Genomic DNA, 13,774 nt, shown 5'->3' on the forward strand with positions numbered 1-13,774 from the left:
GCAGCAAAGTGGAATAGTATTCAAAACGGATGAGGTGAAACTAACAACAAAACCAATAATTAAACAGCTAACACTTAATGACCACTCATACTGTCCCGGATATTATGTTAAGTGCTTTTTGGTGATTGTTCATCAGACCCTCACAACAGTCATATATGAGGTGATGTCGTTAATCCTCATTTGATGAAGCTTTAGCAACTTACTCAAGGCCATATACATTTTAGGTGATGGAGTTTAGATTTTGATCCAAGAAGTCTAACTTTATGATTGTGATTTTCTTAGAAAGATTGAGTTAAGGGTGATTGGAACTTGGAAAAGAAATTTCCTGTAAAACACTTCTAAAATTTTATACACTGTCAATCTCTTGACTTCACTTAATTCAGCCATTTCATTTCATTTCATTTATTTATTTTAAATAATCTTGCCTGCTGAAATGGTTTGTTTCTGTGAGCATGGGAGTATCGGGGCAAAGGGGCAAGTTTTTCTTTTAATTGAAGTATAATTGACATATAACATGTTGGTTCCACGTAAACAGTAAAATGATTCAGTATTTGTATATATTTTGAAATAATATCCATGATAAGTCTAGTCAGCATCTATCCCATTTTTTTCGTGTTTTGAGAACTTTTAAGATCTATTCTCTTAGCAACTTTAAAATATACAATACGGTATTATTAACTGTGGTTACCAGCTGTATATTAAATCCCCATGACTTATTTATTTTATAACTGGAAATTTATATCTCTTTACCACCTTCATCCATTTTGCTTGTACCCCACTCCTACCTCTGGCAACAACCGATCTGTTCTCTGTATCTGTGAGCTTGCTTTGGGGTTTTGTTTTTTGTTTTGGATTCTACAGATAAGTGAGATCATATGCTATTTGTCTTTCTCTGTCTGGTTTACTTAGCACCATGCCCTCAAGGTCTATCCATGTTGTTACAAATGGCAAGATTTCATCCTTTTTTATGGCTGAATAATATTTTACTGTATATATACCATGTTTTCTTTTTAAAAAAATTTTTAATTGTTATCAATTGTTATTTCCCTAATACATTTTTTTTTCTACTGTACAGCATGGTGACCCAGTTACACATATATGTATACATTCTTTTTTCTCACATTGTCGTGCTCCATCATAAGTGACTAGACATAGTTCCCAGTGCTACACAGTAGGGTCTCATTGTTAACCCATTCCAAAGGCAATAGTTTGCATCTATTAACCCCAAATTCCTAGTCCATTCCACTCCCTCCCCCTTTGCAACCACAAGTCTTCTCCAAATCCATGATTTTCTTTTATGTGGGAAGGTTCATTTGTGCTGTGTATTAGATTCCAGATATAAGCGATACCATATGGTAATTGTCTTTTTCTTTCTGACTTACTTCACTCAGTATGAGAGTCTCCAGTTCCATCCATGTTTCTGCAAATGTCATTATTTTGTTCTTTTTATGGCTGAGTAATATTCCATTGTTATACCACATTTTCTTTATCCTTCAGTGGACACTTAGATTGTGTCCATGTTCTGGCTATTGTAAATAATGCTTCAGTGAACATGGGTGTGCAGAGAGCTCTTTGGATTAGTGTTTTTTTTTTTTTCAGATAAATACTGCAAAGTGGGATTGATGGATCATATGGTAGTTCTATTTTTAACTTTCTAAAGCACCTCTATACTGTTTTCCATAGTGGTTGCACCAATGTAGTAAGTTTTTTTTTTTTTTTTTTTTGTCTTTTTGCTATTTCTTTGGGCTGCTCCCGCGGCATATGGAGGTTCCCAGGCTAGGGGTCGAATCGGAGCTGTAGCCACTGGCCTACGCCAGAGCCACAGCAACGCGGGATCCAAGCCGTGTCTGCAACCTACACCACAGCTCACGGCAACGCCGGATCGTTAACCCACTGAGCAAGGGCAAGGACCGAACCCGCAACCTCATGGTTCCTAGTCGGATTCGTTAACAACTGCGCCACGACGGGAACTCCTGTAGTAAGTTTCTTTTTTTTTTTAAAGCACTATGTTGAGGATGATTGACATGTAGAATGCTGTGCATCTTAAATGTATATAATACATCTGTGAAACCATCACCATCAATAATGCCACAGATATATCTATTGCCTCCAAAGTTTCCTCTAGCTCCTTTATTATCATTATTATTATTATTTCATAGTAAGAACACTCGACATGAGATCTACTTTCTTAGCAAATTTTCAGTGAATAATAAAATATTGTTAGCTCCATGCTCCATGCTATATAGCAGATCTCCAGAGCTTACCTTGGGTAACTGGAACTTTGACTATCACTGTCCCATTTTTCTCTCCCACACAAAAACTCACTGAAGGAACAAGAATAATACTGAAGGATCTTCTGTAAACTTTCTTTGCCACTTTCATCAACCTTTAAGAAACTTCTATTTAGTACATTTCTTTCAATGAATCGTGTTGAGGGCCATTTGTCATGCTACTCCCTCCCTGGTATGACTGCTGTTCTCTTGGAACCCAGGGACTTTACTTGATTGGTACTTACAGACCCAGGATGGCAGTGTACTAACCATGTTTTGTTGGCTCCTGAGTAAAGGGAAAGGCCAGGTCTGAAACTGACAGGGAAAACTCAAGTGGACTAATGCCCCCACACATTAATGACTCCCCTTTTTCTTCACAATCCCATGAGTGGATGGGCTTTGACTCAGCCTGTGTCTCCTCTTGGATGAGGAAAGACATGCGATTAGTTCAGGTTATATCTTTTGCAGTGGTTCATAACCAGAAGCATTAAGACTCTTGCTGGCTGACTGTGTGAGTTTCAGGAACCACAGTGAAACAACCCACTGATCAAGAGATTTTTAGATCATTCCAGAGGACCTGTGGCTGGAGGAGTTTGGGTGATGTGACTATGGAACAGAGGTGGGGGTGTTGATTCCCAAAGCTTTTGCCTCCATACAGAACTAAGCAATCTACTCGGCTTTTCCCCACATCCCACCCAGGATTTAAGATGTTGTCTGGTTTTTATGGACACTCTTTCCCTTATGCTCACCACTTTTGTCATTTTGAGCACTTTTACTCTAGAGCTACTCTGACTTAGGTGTTTCCTGAAATGAGAATGACCTTAAATTAGACTAAGACAGACTTTCCAGGTAGAGGTGGAATTTATTTGCTTTCTGCCCTGACACCAAAAATTTTAAATTCCTGCCTCCCATCTTATGGATTTTATGAATAAAAAAAATTCTCTAGGAGTTCCTTGGTGATGCAGCAGGTTAAGGATCTGGCATTATTGCTACAACGGCTCAGGTAGCAGCGATGGCACAAGTTTGATTCCTGGCCTTGGAACTTATGCTGCCATGGGCATGGCCAAAAAATAACAAAGAAATTTTTTAAAAGTTTAAAAAATGTACAACATGAAAGTTGTAAGTTAAGTTAGAAAAAAAAGATCTGTAGAAAACTATGCCCTTTTACTGTTGTGTTAAATGTAATCTAAGTGAAAATAGTATGTCAGATTTGGGACAAATCCCCCAGACCTCCTGTGGACATACTGCAGTATTTCCTGTTTAGAAAAAGTATCCTTTATCCCTCATTTGTTTAACAAATACTTATTGAACTCCCACTATTTCCAGTCATTCTTTGAGACACTGGGATGCAAGTGAACAGTACAAGACAAAATCCTTGCCTCAATGGGAGCTTACGTTTTCATGGTTGGAGACAGAAAATAAAACAAATTAGTAACATATATAGTGTGTTAGAGATATCTGCTGTAAAGAAAAATAAAACAAAAAAAGGAGATAGAGAAGCTAGGGAAGTACTTAATTTCCAGGGAGAACATTTAGGAGGCCTTGCTGAGGTGAAGGAGGGCAGGAAGTGAGCTGTGCAGAGACTGGGGAATCTTCTAGAAACACCATGGCTTTTAGCACAGCTGGTGCTCAGGAGAATCTTTTGGCTTGGTCCTCTCTGGTATTGCATATCCAGGATCAGTTTAGAGCTCAACTGACCTCTCCAAGTCGGGAGAGGGGTGGTGGGGCTTTCAGGAAAAAAATGTTGGGAAGGAAAAGCCTGTCACAGCAGCTTGGTGATAGGCTTAGGGATCCACCCTTTTTCTCCTAAGGGGATGCTGTTCTATTTCAGTTCTCAGGTATAGAATCAGGTGTCTCCTTGCATTGTCTCTTTATGCAACATTGAGCCACCTGCCAGGTTAGAGGGGGCTTAACTCATATAGCATTGTCCTCACTTCTGATGCAAAGTGCAAGTTGGGGTGGAGGGTTCCCCAAACTGCCCTTAGTTTCAATAATTTGCTTAGGACTCCCAGAATTCCCTGCAATCTGGTATACTCACGGTTATGGTTTATAGCAGGGAAAGGGTAGAGGTTAAAATCAGCCAGAGCATGATGCACAGGGCAGAGTCCATGAGGGGTCCAAATGCCCAGCCTCCAGTTGTCCTTTCCCCATAAAGACATGGACAGTATTCCTCCTGCTGGCAATATGCACAGAGCACTTACTGCTAGGGAAGCTCACCTGAGCCTAGGTATTCAGAGTTTTCCCTGGAAATCCATCACACATTGCCTGCATGGCTGTTCTTCAGTCTCCAGCCCTTCCAGAGATGGGTTGATACCTTTAGCCCCCAGTTCCTCTAGGAGGCAGCTGATACCACGTGGACTAACATAAATCCCATTGTTAGACTGTCTGGTGGCCAAAGCTCCTAGGCAAATAAAGATACTCTTTTTAGGCCTGACTTTCTGGGATCCTAGAGATCACCTCTCAGCAGCTGAGGGCAAAGGTGGGACCTCTCTTGTGGATAGGGTTAATTCCTCACGACTCAGTTCCTTATTGTTCTCCACATTTGTTTTCATACCATCACTCATAACTTCTTCATTTAAAAAACCACATGATGGGTGGGGAGGCAGAGGCAGAGCTGGGGGCTCTTCATCTGTACACAGGAGGGAACCACAGATCTCATATTTGCATCTTAAGTTTCTTTACTATTGAATACACACTAGATGGTTTCAAATAGCGTTCTCCTTATTGTCTTTTGTCTCTTTTGGGGGCAAGAGGGAAAACATGGATTCATGGAAAACAATATATATATAGTCTGCACAAAATCATCTAAGGTAAGTAAACTAATAGCACATAGATTTAAATGTTTACTGGTTTGTGTCAGTGTCTGGTTATACAATGAATAATTCATATCAAACTAGTAGAATGTAACATTTACATAAAATAATACTTTGCAAATTTATGGTAAGTACTAATTACTTGCCTTATTTGCCATGACTATGATATTAAATATTCATAAAAATGTGATTATTTCTTTGATTTGGCAGGCATTTAGATTTCTCTACAGCTTTTCACACTGCTAATTTTAATCCAGTAAATTATCTGGAAGAAAACAGTATGCAGCCTAAAAACTGTTCAAAATTCACTCCAACATTGAGCACATTATGGACGTAATGATCCGTTACAACCAAACTTCAAGAAGGTCTTAGAAGAAAACTGAGAATTAAACAAAGAAATATGGAGGCCATCATCATGATTTATCAGATATGTTTATTAGGGGATTTTTTTTTTTTTTTAACACACACAAAGGACAATCTTTAGAAACACCACTCTGATATATAACAAATGCATTTGGGGATGTGCTCCCGCCAGGGGCCAGTTTAAGAGAGTTTAGCAGGACTCTGCCAGCTTTCATTTCCCAGCTTGATGATCAGTGATATTATTTGTGAGGTGCATTAATGCTGGAACCCTAACTGTGGGGAAGGGCACTGGGCCTGTGCTTCTTGTGGGGTCGGGGGGGGGAGCACCTTCTCCCTTCCTTATTGCTCCTGTTTAAGTTGGGGGTTCTCATATTCTTGAAAATAAACCATGAGTTCCAGGGCACAAGACTCATATCAGAGGAGACTGCACTGCATGCCCTGAATATTTTATATGCTGTTAGCTTATCATGATTCTAGTCATAATTTATCCTCTCTCTTTGGTCCAGTGAGCACACAGTGGAACTCTCTTATGGATAGCCAGCATTCTCTGGCCCAGAAATTCAGAGAGGAAAAAGAGAGTGACCCTTGGGATCCGAAGGCTTAGGCACATGAGAGAAAGAGGGGGGGGGGCAGTGGGAGAAGGAGGGGAAAGCTTGTCAAGCTCGTTCATCAGAAAAGTGTTGTAGGGAGATGGCAGCGAGGGACCAGATGCATGTATCTCTTGTTTACATCTTGCTTCTACCCCTAAATCCCTATAGGACAGAGATGATATGATGCAGAGTTCCCATGGAAGCTGGTATTCCACAGGATGGGCTTTAGTAATTCAATCTCTGGAGCTGGTGTGAGGGAGCACTCCTGGATTTGCTCCCACCTGTTTATGAAGACTACTGGGTTCAGGTCAGGGCCATGATACTGAATAACAACAACAAGTTGACAACTCTGAAGAGTCATGTCTTTAGACTGTAAGCCTAAGCATTGAAGGTTCATAACTCAAAGTTGGTAGGAGAAGACAGGTCAAGGGGGCAGAAGGTAAGGGCCCTTTTATACAAACCTTAAAGAAGGTGCAAAATGAAAATTAAGATTGAAAATGTAAACAGGTAAAAACTCAACGAAGCCTCCACCCCTGTAAGTGCAAGAGCACTCTGCTCTGTCTTTGTAGGTGATGTGAGCTGGTGACCAGGGCTCAGTGATGGACACTCAACAGTATTTCTTGAAGGAAGGGAGCTTGCTTTGCTTATCCCACCTGGGGGCAGCACAGCGCGTGGTGCCAAAGTCAGGAGCCCACAGATGGTGTGGGTGTGACCACTGATGAGCTGCTCAGCTTCTCCAGCCCCAGTGTCCACATCTGAACATTGCACTGACCACAGAGGACTGCTGTGAGACTCTGCTGAGAATGTCCACATGAGGCTCTGCGAGGGTCTGTCAGGTGGTAAGTGCTTAATAAATTTTAGCTAATGCTATTATTGATACGTGCAGGAAGCTAAAACAGAAGAAAGGTATCTGGTTGACTGTCTAGTCATGTAAAGGATTTCAGATTTTTGACTTATATTTGCTGATTGAACAGACTATATTCCATGGTCCTGTGATGGTAGAAAAGCAGTGTATTCTGGGGAATGTCAGTGACACACTGCTGCTCTGGGCCGTGCAACTCAGTCTTGGGGTTGACTGAGCAAAGTAGACCCTTCATGTGAGAATCAAGGTGAACACTTCTTGATTCTGGTTGCTCTGGATATGTTCTAGATCAGGAGTTCCTCATCAAGGGTAAGTGCCATACTCAGACCTAGGAATCTGTGAACATCTGGAAATGGAATATTAAATTGTAGGTATGTGATTTTTCTGCACGGAAATTCTGTAACCATGATCAGATTATTCGAGGCTTTAGGAATCTCCACACTTTCAAAATGGGTGTGTGTTTTATGTTGTCTCCTCTTAATGAGCACTATCTGGAAGCAAAGAAGTTTCCAGACTCCAGCTGAGGCCTGGGCTGTGATTAGGAGAGCAGGAATCTTGTCTGCGTTCCTTTTGGCATTTGGAGGCCATCTGAGATGCTAGTGACTGAGTACAGTGACTTTCTTGGCAAGTCACTGTACACTAAGTTTGTTCTCAACAAAGTTGATTTGATCCTTCCCCGCAGTGTTGCTGCTTAAGGATGTAGCCGCCTCATGCTTCCTTATATAGTTGGTATTTTTGAGCCTCAAATGCCGGGATTTACATTATAACAAGTCATGCAATTGTACCATATAATCATGTCAGATTTTCTGATAATTTTACTTCACTGAAATAATTTTGAATCCTGATTGTGTCAATGAGTATATTTTATGACACTCTCAATTTCCTTTTACTCACAAATTTGATAATCATGTCACCTGAATAAATGTGGGAAATCCTGTGTCCATTTCAAAACATTCTTTTTTTTTTTTTTTTCAAGTACTCAGGCTTAATGAACTTTTTTTGACACAAACCAGTGTGATGATCTTCCTGGCAAAACAGGAATTTGCAGTTCAGTTTTGAGTCCCTTATAATGCTGAAGTGATAGATTCAGGAAAAGCAAGAAGAGATTAGAATATGTTATTCCTTTTTAACCAAAGTCATCTTGTGTCATTGTTTTGAAAATTAGCAATGGTACATGAATATGATTTGCCTAAATTGAGGCTGTTAAAAAAAAAAACGCAAAGAATGTTATAGTAGAGTGTGAAACTATTCTGACCCAATTTTTACTTCCCTAACAAACCCACACAAAGTCCTCAGAAAATCTGCTGCAAGATGGCACAGTATAAAATAACTCTGTATAAGTTAACCCCACCCACATCCCTCTCCCCACCTAGGTTGCTAGCCGCAGCTCTTACAACTTGCTCTGAAGGCTCTGCACCTCCTACTGAATTGCTTTTCCAAGCTATGACTGAACCTTCGCAGCGCCTGCTTCTCAGGTTTGAGAAACAGGAGCTAAAGCTGCCTTGAAATCGAAGGTTTGCTCTGATGGAGCCTCCCTGGCTCCTGGTGCTAATTATAGAACTAGAGCCTGGGCTTTCAAGACAGCAGAATGCTCGCATTTAAATTTTTTTTTTAAATTTTAAAAAATTTTATTGAGATATAGTTGACTGACAACATAGTGTTAATTTCTGCCGTACAGCAGAGTGATTCAGTTATATATATATATATATATATACACACACACACACACACACACATATTCTTTTTCATATTCTTTCCCACTATGGTTTATCACAAGATATTGAATATAGTTCCTTCTGCTATACAGTAGGACCTTATTGTTTATCCATCCTCTACAGTATAGTTTGCATCTGCTAATCCCAAACTCCCAATCTTCCCCCCTTCCCCGGCCCCCACCATGCCCTTTGGCATCCACAAGTCTGCAAAGTCTCACATTTTAAAGGGAGGAAAAAAAAACTTACCTCCCAAGAAAAACTACAAAATATACGTCATTTCCCTTCCTACTAGTTTTCTCCCCAAAAGCTTATTATTATTGTTGTTGCTATTATTATCAGTCCTCCTGACAAAGACTCCAGAGGCATCTCGTGACTGTGGGTGAAGGGAGGTTTCCGGGAAAGCCAAAGGAAAATGGTTACATAGGAGGTCAGAGCCACCCAGTGCTGTCAGCAGCTGTGGGCACCAGCTGACTGAGCCGAGCATGGCCTCTGAGCCGCCTCCACAATATGGGGAGCTTACGGGGGATCCAGGCCCGGCTGCCGAATGTCATTTCCCGTAAAGGAACTGGCTGAATTGGCACCGATTCTGTCCTGAGCAAATGTGTCTGGAGGGCAAAGCGTGACCTTCATTTACCAAAGTCTCTGCAAGGAACACAAAGGGCGGAGGAGATGGCTCTTTTGTTACCTTGGAGATAGCACTGTTTGCCTATGTTAATTTAAAAGGAGGACCCAGACCATCAGACATCTGGTTTTTAAAAGTCAAATCTGTGCCCTCAACTTGGGGTGTTTCACTGAATTGGGATATCATTAAAAACATCAACAATGAAAAACTGGGAGAAATCACTTTGAAGGTTTCCATTCCTGGGACTCTCACCCCATCTGCCATCAACTAAGCCTTTGGCTGCGTTTGCAACACTCACCTTTTGTTGTGCAGGTTGTGCAGGTCGTGTGGTGGATGAGTGTTGCCATTCTTTCCCTAATTTAACATGACTAGAGGAGAAGAGGTTAGCTCTCTGGAGTCTGAGAGTTTTTCTGACAGTGTAGAGAACATTACCCTGAACTGTTCGAAATATGTGCCATCTAGAAACAGTGGGAATAGTATTTATTGTAGTTTATGTGCACATTGTGTGAGCTTTTAACTGCTGAATTGGAAGGGCCTTCTCTTTAAATGTCGTTGCACTGTGCTGACACTTTACTGCTGGGGGAAAAGGTGCAAAGACGTTAAGAAAAGGCAGCCATTAATCCACTGGTATCCATGAGTGGTATTAACTTTCAGGAAGAAGGAACTCAAGGCAATGCAGTATGGTACATGGAAGCCTTGTGTTTAGTGCTGTGTAGAGGAGAGGAGTTTATGCTCTAAGTGAGTCTGTAAATAAGCACAGACTCACATGGTATTAGTTTCCTGGTGTTTCTGTAACATGGTACCCAAACTGGGATGCTGAAAACAATAGAAATGTATTGTCTCACGGTTCTGGACTCCCGAAGTCCAAAGTCAAGGTGTTAGCAGGATCACACTCCCTTTGAAACCTCCAGGGGAGGGTCCTTCCTTGCCTCTTCCAGCTTCTGGGAGCCTCAGATGTTCCCTGGCTTGTGGCAGCATTGCTTTAATCTCTGCCTCTGTCTTCATCTGCGTTCTCCCCAAGTCTCTGTGTCATCAGATGCCTCCTCCTTTTGTGTTTCTGTCTTCTTCTTATAAGGATATAGTCATTGGATGAAGAGCCCACCTACTCCAGCATGACCTTATCTAATTACATCTGCAACAACCTCATTTCCAAGTCAGGTCACATTCTGGGATGCTGGGCATTAGAACTCCAAGATGTCTTTTTTTTTGGGGGGGGGACATAATTCCACCTCTAAAAATCAATCAGAGAGGACCGCACGGGAATTAGGGAAGGAGCCTAGAGGAAGTTGAATTCTGTAATTCTCTTTATTTCCTGTTAGGTTTAAAGTTGGTTAGGAATTGGGAGAAGGTAGGGTGGGGTAGGTGATGGGGCTGCTGCTTTGGGGTCTGGCAGTACCAACTATAGGCTCTGATGTAATACTCAGAGATATTGGGAACTGTAGAAAGTCACAGTATTGGAATTAGCAGATTCATAAATAAGGCCATGCTGAGACAAAATCTGTAGGCACCATAGTCTTTGGGCCTGACGAATGGGCAAAACTCTTTATCACAGAAAGGATAAAGGAGGATGCTTTATCACAGAAATAAAGTGACTTTGTGATTTATGTCATGTGTTTTTAGAGGTGACAAAGCCTACATTCAGTCAAAAGTAAATGCAAAGCACCTGCTCATTGTTAAGCTCTATATTTTGACAACGAGATGGGGGGCGTTCAAGGTGGTACGGTCATAGACAAGTGCTACATTTTGGAGTTTCAAAAATAACATGAGTGGCTTGGGAATCAAGTATTACGATTAATTGAAGTTGTTGTTTCATTACGAGTCCCATTTTACTACCATTCTTATTTCTTAGTCTGGGGCCCTTTGAGGAGATGATACAGTTACTGCCGGGCTCATTCTCGCTTAGTAGTAACTAGAAAATGAAATTGTATCCTTAGAGTCCATCTGTTAGTTGTTTTACCTCAATGGTTACTATTCCTGAGTGCCATGGGTAAAAGGAACAACTTAGTCACCTTATCTCAAACAGAACCAAAGTAGACATTGATCAGTTTTTCATATGAAGGAAACAGTAATGGAAAATACTGTACTGATTATGTTCCCATGACTATATCAGCTGTATCTTGGACACCATTCCCTGGGCTCCTGGTTCGTTTGATCAGCAGAGCCAGGGAAGAGCCATGTGGAAGGATGCTGGTGTCCCACGCCCAAGGTGATGCAGTAATAAGTAGAGTGGTCCAGCATTTAAACCTCCCTTTATCTGACTCCAAGGGCTGTGGACCCATTGCCTGCACTTTACAAACTAATAATTGAGGAAGGAACAGAGCTCTTCATACCAATAGTAGGAGTAGAAGCAAAAAATAGTATGTGCAGAAACACTTTGTATTAGATGCCAGTTATGTGCCAGGCACTTTAAAAGATAGACATTTTTATTCATTATGTTTTAGTTAATCTCGGCACTTTCATATGCTAGCTCTTTTCACAAAAAAACATGCAAAATATGATTCCCATTTTCCATTTTTTAAATACAAAAATTTTGATTCATGTCTAGTTGATTTACAGTTTAGTTTCAGGTGTATAGCACAGTGATTCAGTATTTTTACAGATTATACTGCATTATAAATTATTACAAGATGGCTATAATTCCCTGTGTTATATATTCTTGTTGCTTATCTATTTTGTGCATATTTAGTATCTGTTAATCCCATCCCCTTAATTTGTCTGCCCCACTTCCCTCTTTTCTCTGATAGCCATTAGTTTGTTCTCTCTTATCTGTGAGTCTGTTTCTATTTTGTGTATACATCCCTTTGTATGATTTGTTTTTTTTTTTGTCTTTTGTCTTTTCTTTTTGTTGTTGTTGTTGTTGTTATTGTTGCTATTTCTTGGGCTGCTCCCGCGGCATATGGAGGTTCCCAGGCTAGGGGTTGAATCGGAGCTGTAGCCACTGGCCTACACCAGGGCCACAGCAACGCTGGATCCGAGCCGTGTCTGCAACCTACACCACAGCTCACGGCAACGCCGGATCGTTAACCCACTGAGCAAGGGCAGGGATCGAACCCGCAACCTCATGGTTCCTAGTCGGATTCGTTAACCACTGCGCCACGACGGGAACTCCTGTATGATTTTTTTTTATTCCACATCTAAGTTATGTTATACAGTATTTGCCTTTCTCTGACTTATTTCACTAAGCATAATATTCTCTAGGTCCATCTCCCATTTCCTAATTGAAAAGTAAAGCTGGAAAAGCTGTGGTTTGTTTGTTTGTTTTGCTGTTTATGGCCCAAATGTGGCATATGGAAGTTCCCAGGCTAGGGGTCAAATTGGAACTGCAGCCACTGGCCTACGCCACAGCCACAGCCATGTGGGATCCAAGCCGTGTCTGGGACCTACACCACAGCTCATGGCAACACTGGATTCTTTTTTTTTTTTTAAGATTTTTTTTTTTAATTTTGTTGTTGTTGTTTTGGTTTTTTTTTTGTTTTTTTGCTATTTCTTGGGCCACTCCCATGGCATATGGAGGTTCCCAGGCTAGGGGTCAAATCGGAGCTGAGCCTCCAGCCTACACTAGAGTCACAGCAACGCGGGATCCAAGCCGCATCTGCGACCTACACCACAGCTCACGGCAACGCCAGATCATTAACCCACTGAGCAAGGGCAGGTATCGAACCCGCAACCTCATGGTTCCTAGTCGGATTTGTTAACCATTGTGCCACGACGGGAACTCCAACACTGGATTCTTAACCCACTGAGGCAGGCCAGGGATTGAACCTACATCCTCATGGATACTAGTTGTGTTCATAACCCACTGAGCCACAATGGGATCTCCCAAAGCTTTGATTTAAATGGTTTTCCAAATGCAATGTGGGTTGTTGCAGGAGTTGGGCTCTGCATGATTGCAAGTGGTAAGTTTGAATTACCTGGAATAGAGGCACCCCTGTTAGCATGAAAGATAGAATTGGAAGTATGTGGGCAGTTGATGGAGAGCTCTGAATGCAAGCCCGAAGACTATATCTACAACAGTGATATTACCCAGCAACTGTGATGGTGAGCAGCTGGGTGAAATGATGAAAACAATATTGAGGAAGAGGAATCCAGCGTGGTGAGAGGAGGAAACAGAGGCGGGGAAACCAGCCAGAAGGTTTGCGCAGTCAGTGAGGCATAAGTTGAATTGGGTCTTCTGTTTGGGGGATGGTGGCTGTGGATAGGAAAAGAAAGGGAGCTTGTTGTTCACTTACACTTTTATTTCATTCCAAAGAAGACTTAAAGAAAGTTTTCAGGAATCTATGAAATACAGCAGTCATACAAAAGAGTGCATGAGGAAGAATGCAAAAATGAACAAAGGTTAGTGAAATAGCACCAAGGCCACTGCATTCCTGACATGGAGGGGACCCCACTCATCTACAAAGGAATTCAATAAGGGAGCAAATCTGCCTATTCCAGGGATATGATTCTGCTCCACTGGCTGAATGCAAGAGTGAATTTTAATGTCTCTAGAGGAGTTTGGGGGCTACATACTCTTCAGGCATCCAGAACATGTACCACTTT

The 13,774-nt window shown here is 41.4% G+C and overlaps 1 long non-coding RNA gene across 3 annotated transcripts in view; it reads left to right on the forward strand.

The window, feature by feature from the left end:
- Positions 1-13,774, forward strand: part of LOC110260285 (uncharacterized) — a 493,307-nt gene that overhangs the window by 113,817 nt on the left and 365,716 nt on the right. For 2 of the 3 annotated variants that reach the window (XR_014843743.1, XR_014843742.1), the window contains one exon: positions 6,606-6,875. This is a non-coding gene — a long non-coding RNA (uncharacterized LOC110260285). Of the gene's footprint in view, positions 1-6,605; positions 6,876-13,774 lie in introns of those variants that run through there. The other variant, XR_002343281.2, reaches the window with a different exon arrangement.

The sequence above is a fragment of the Sus scrofa genome, chromosome 4 (assembly GCF_054392235.1).
Source record: "Sus scrofa isolate SSC_HxYL_T2T_F1_AM1 chromosome 4, Sscrofa_HxYL_maternal_Yorkshire_Landrace_v2.0, whole genome shotgun sequence".
NCBI lineage: Eukaryota > Metazoa > Chordata > Mammalia > Artiodactyla > Suidae > Sus > Sus scrofa.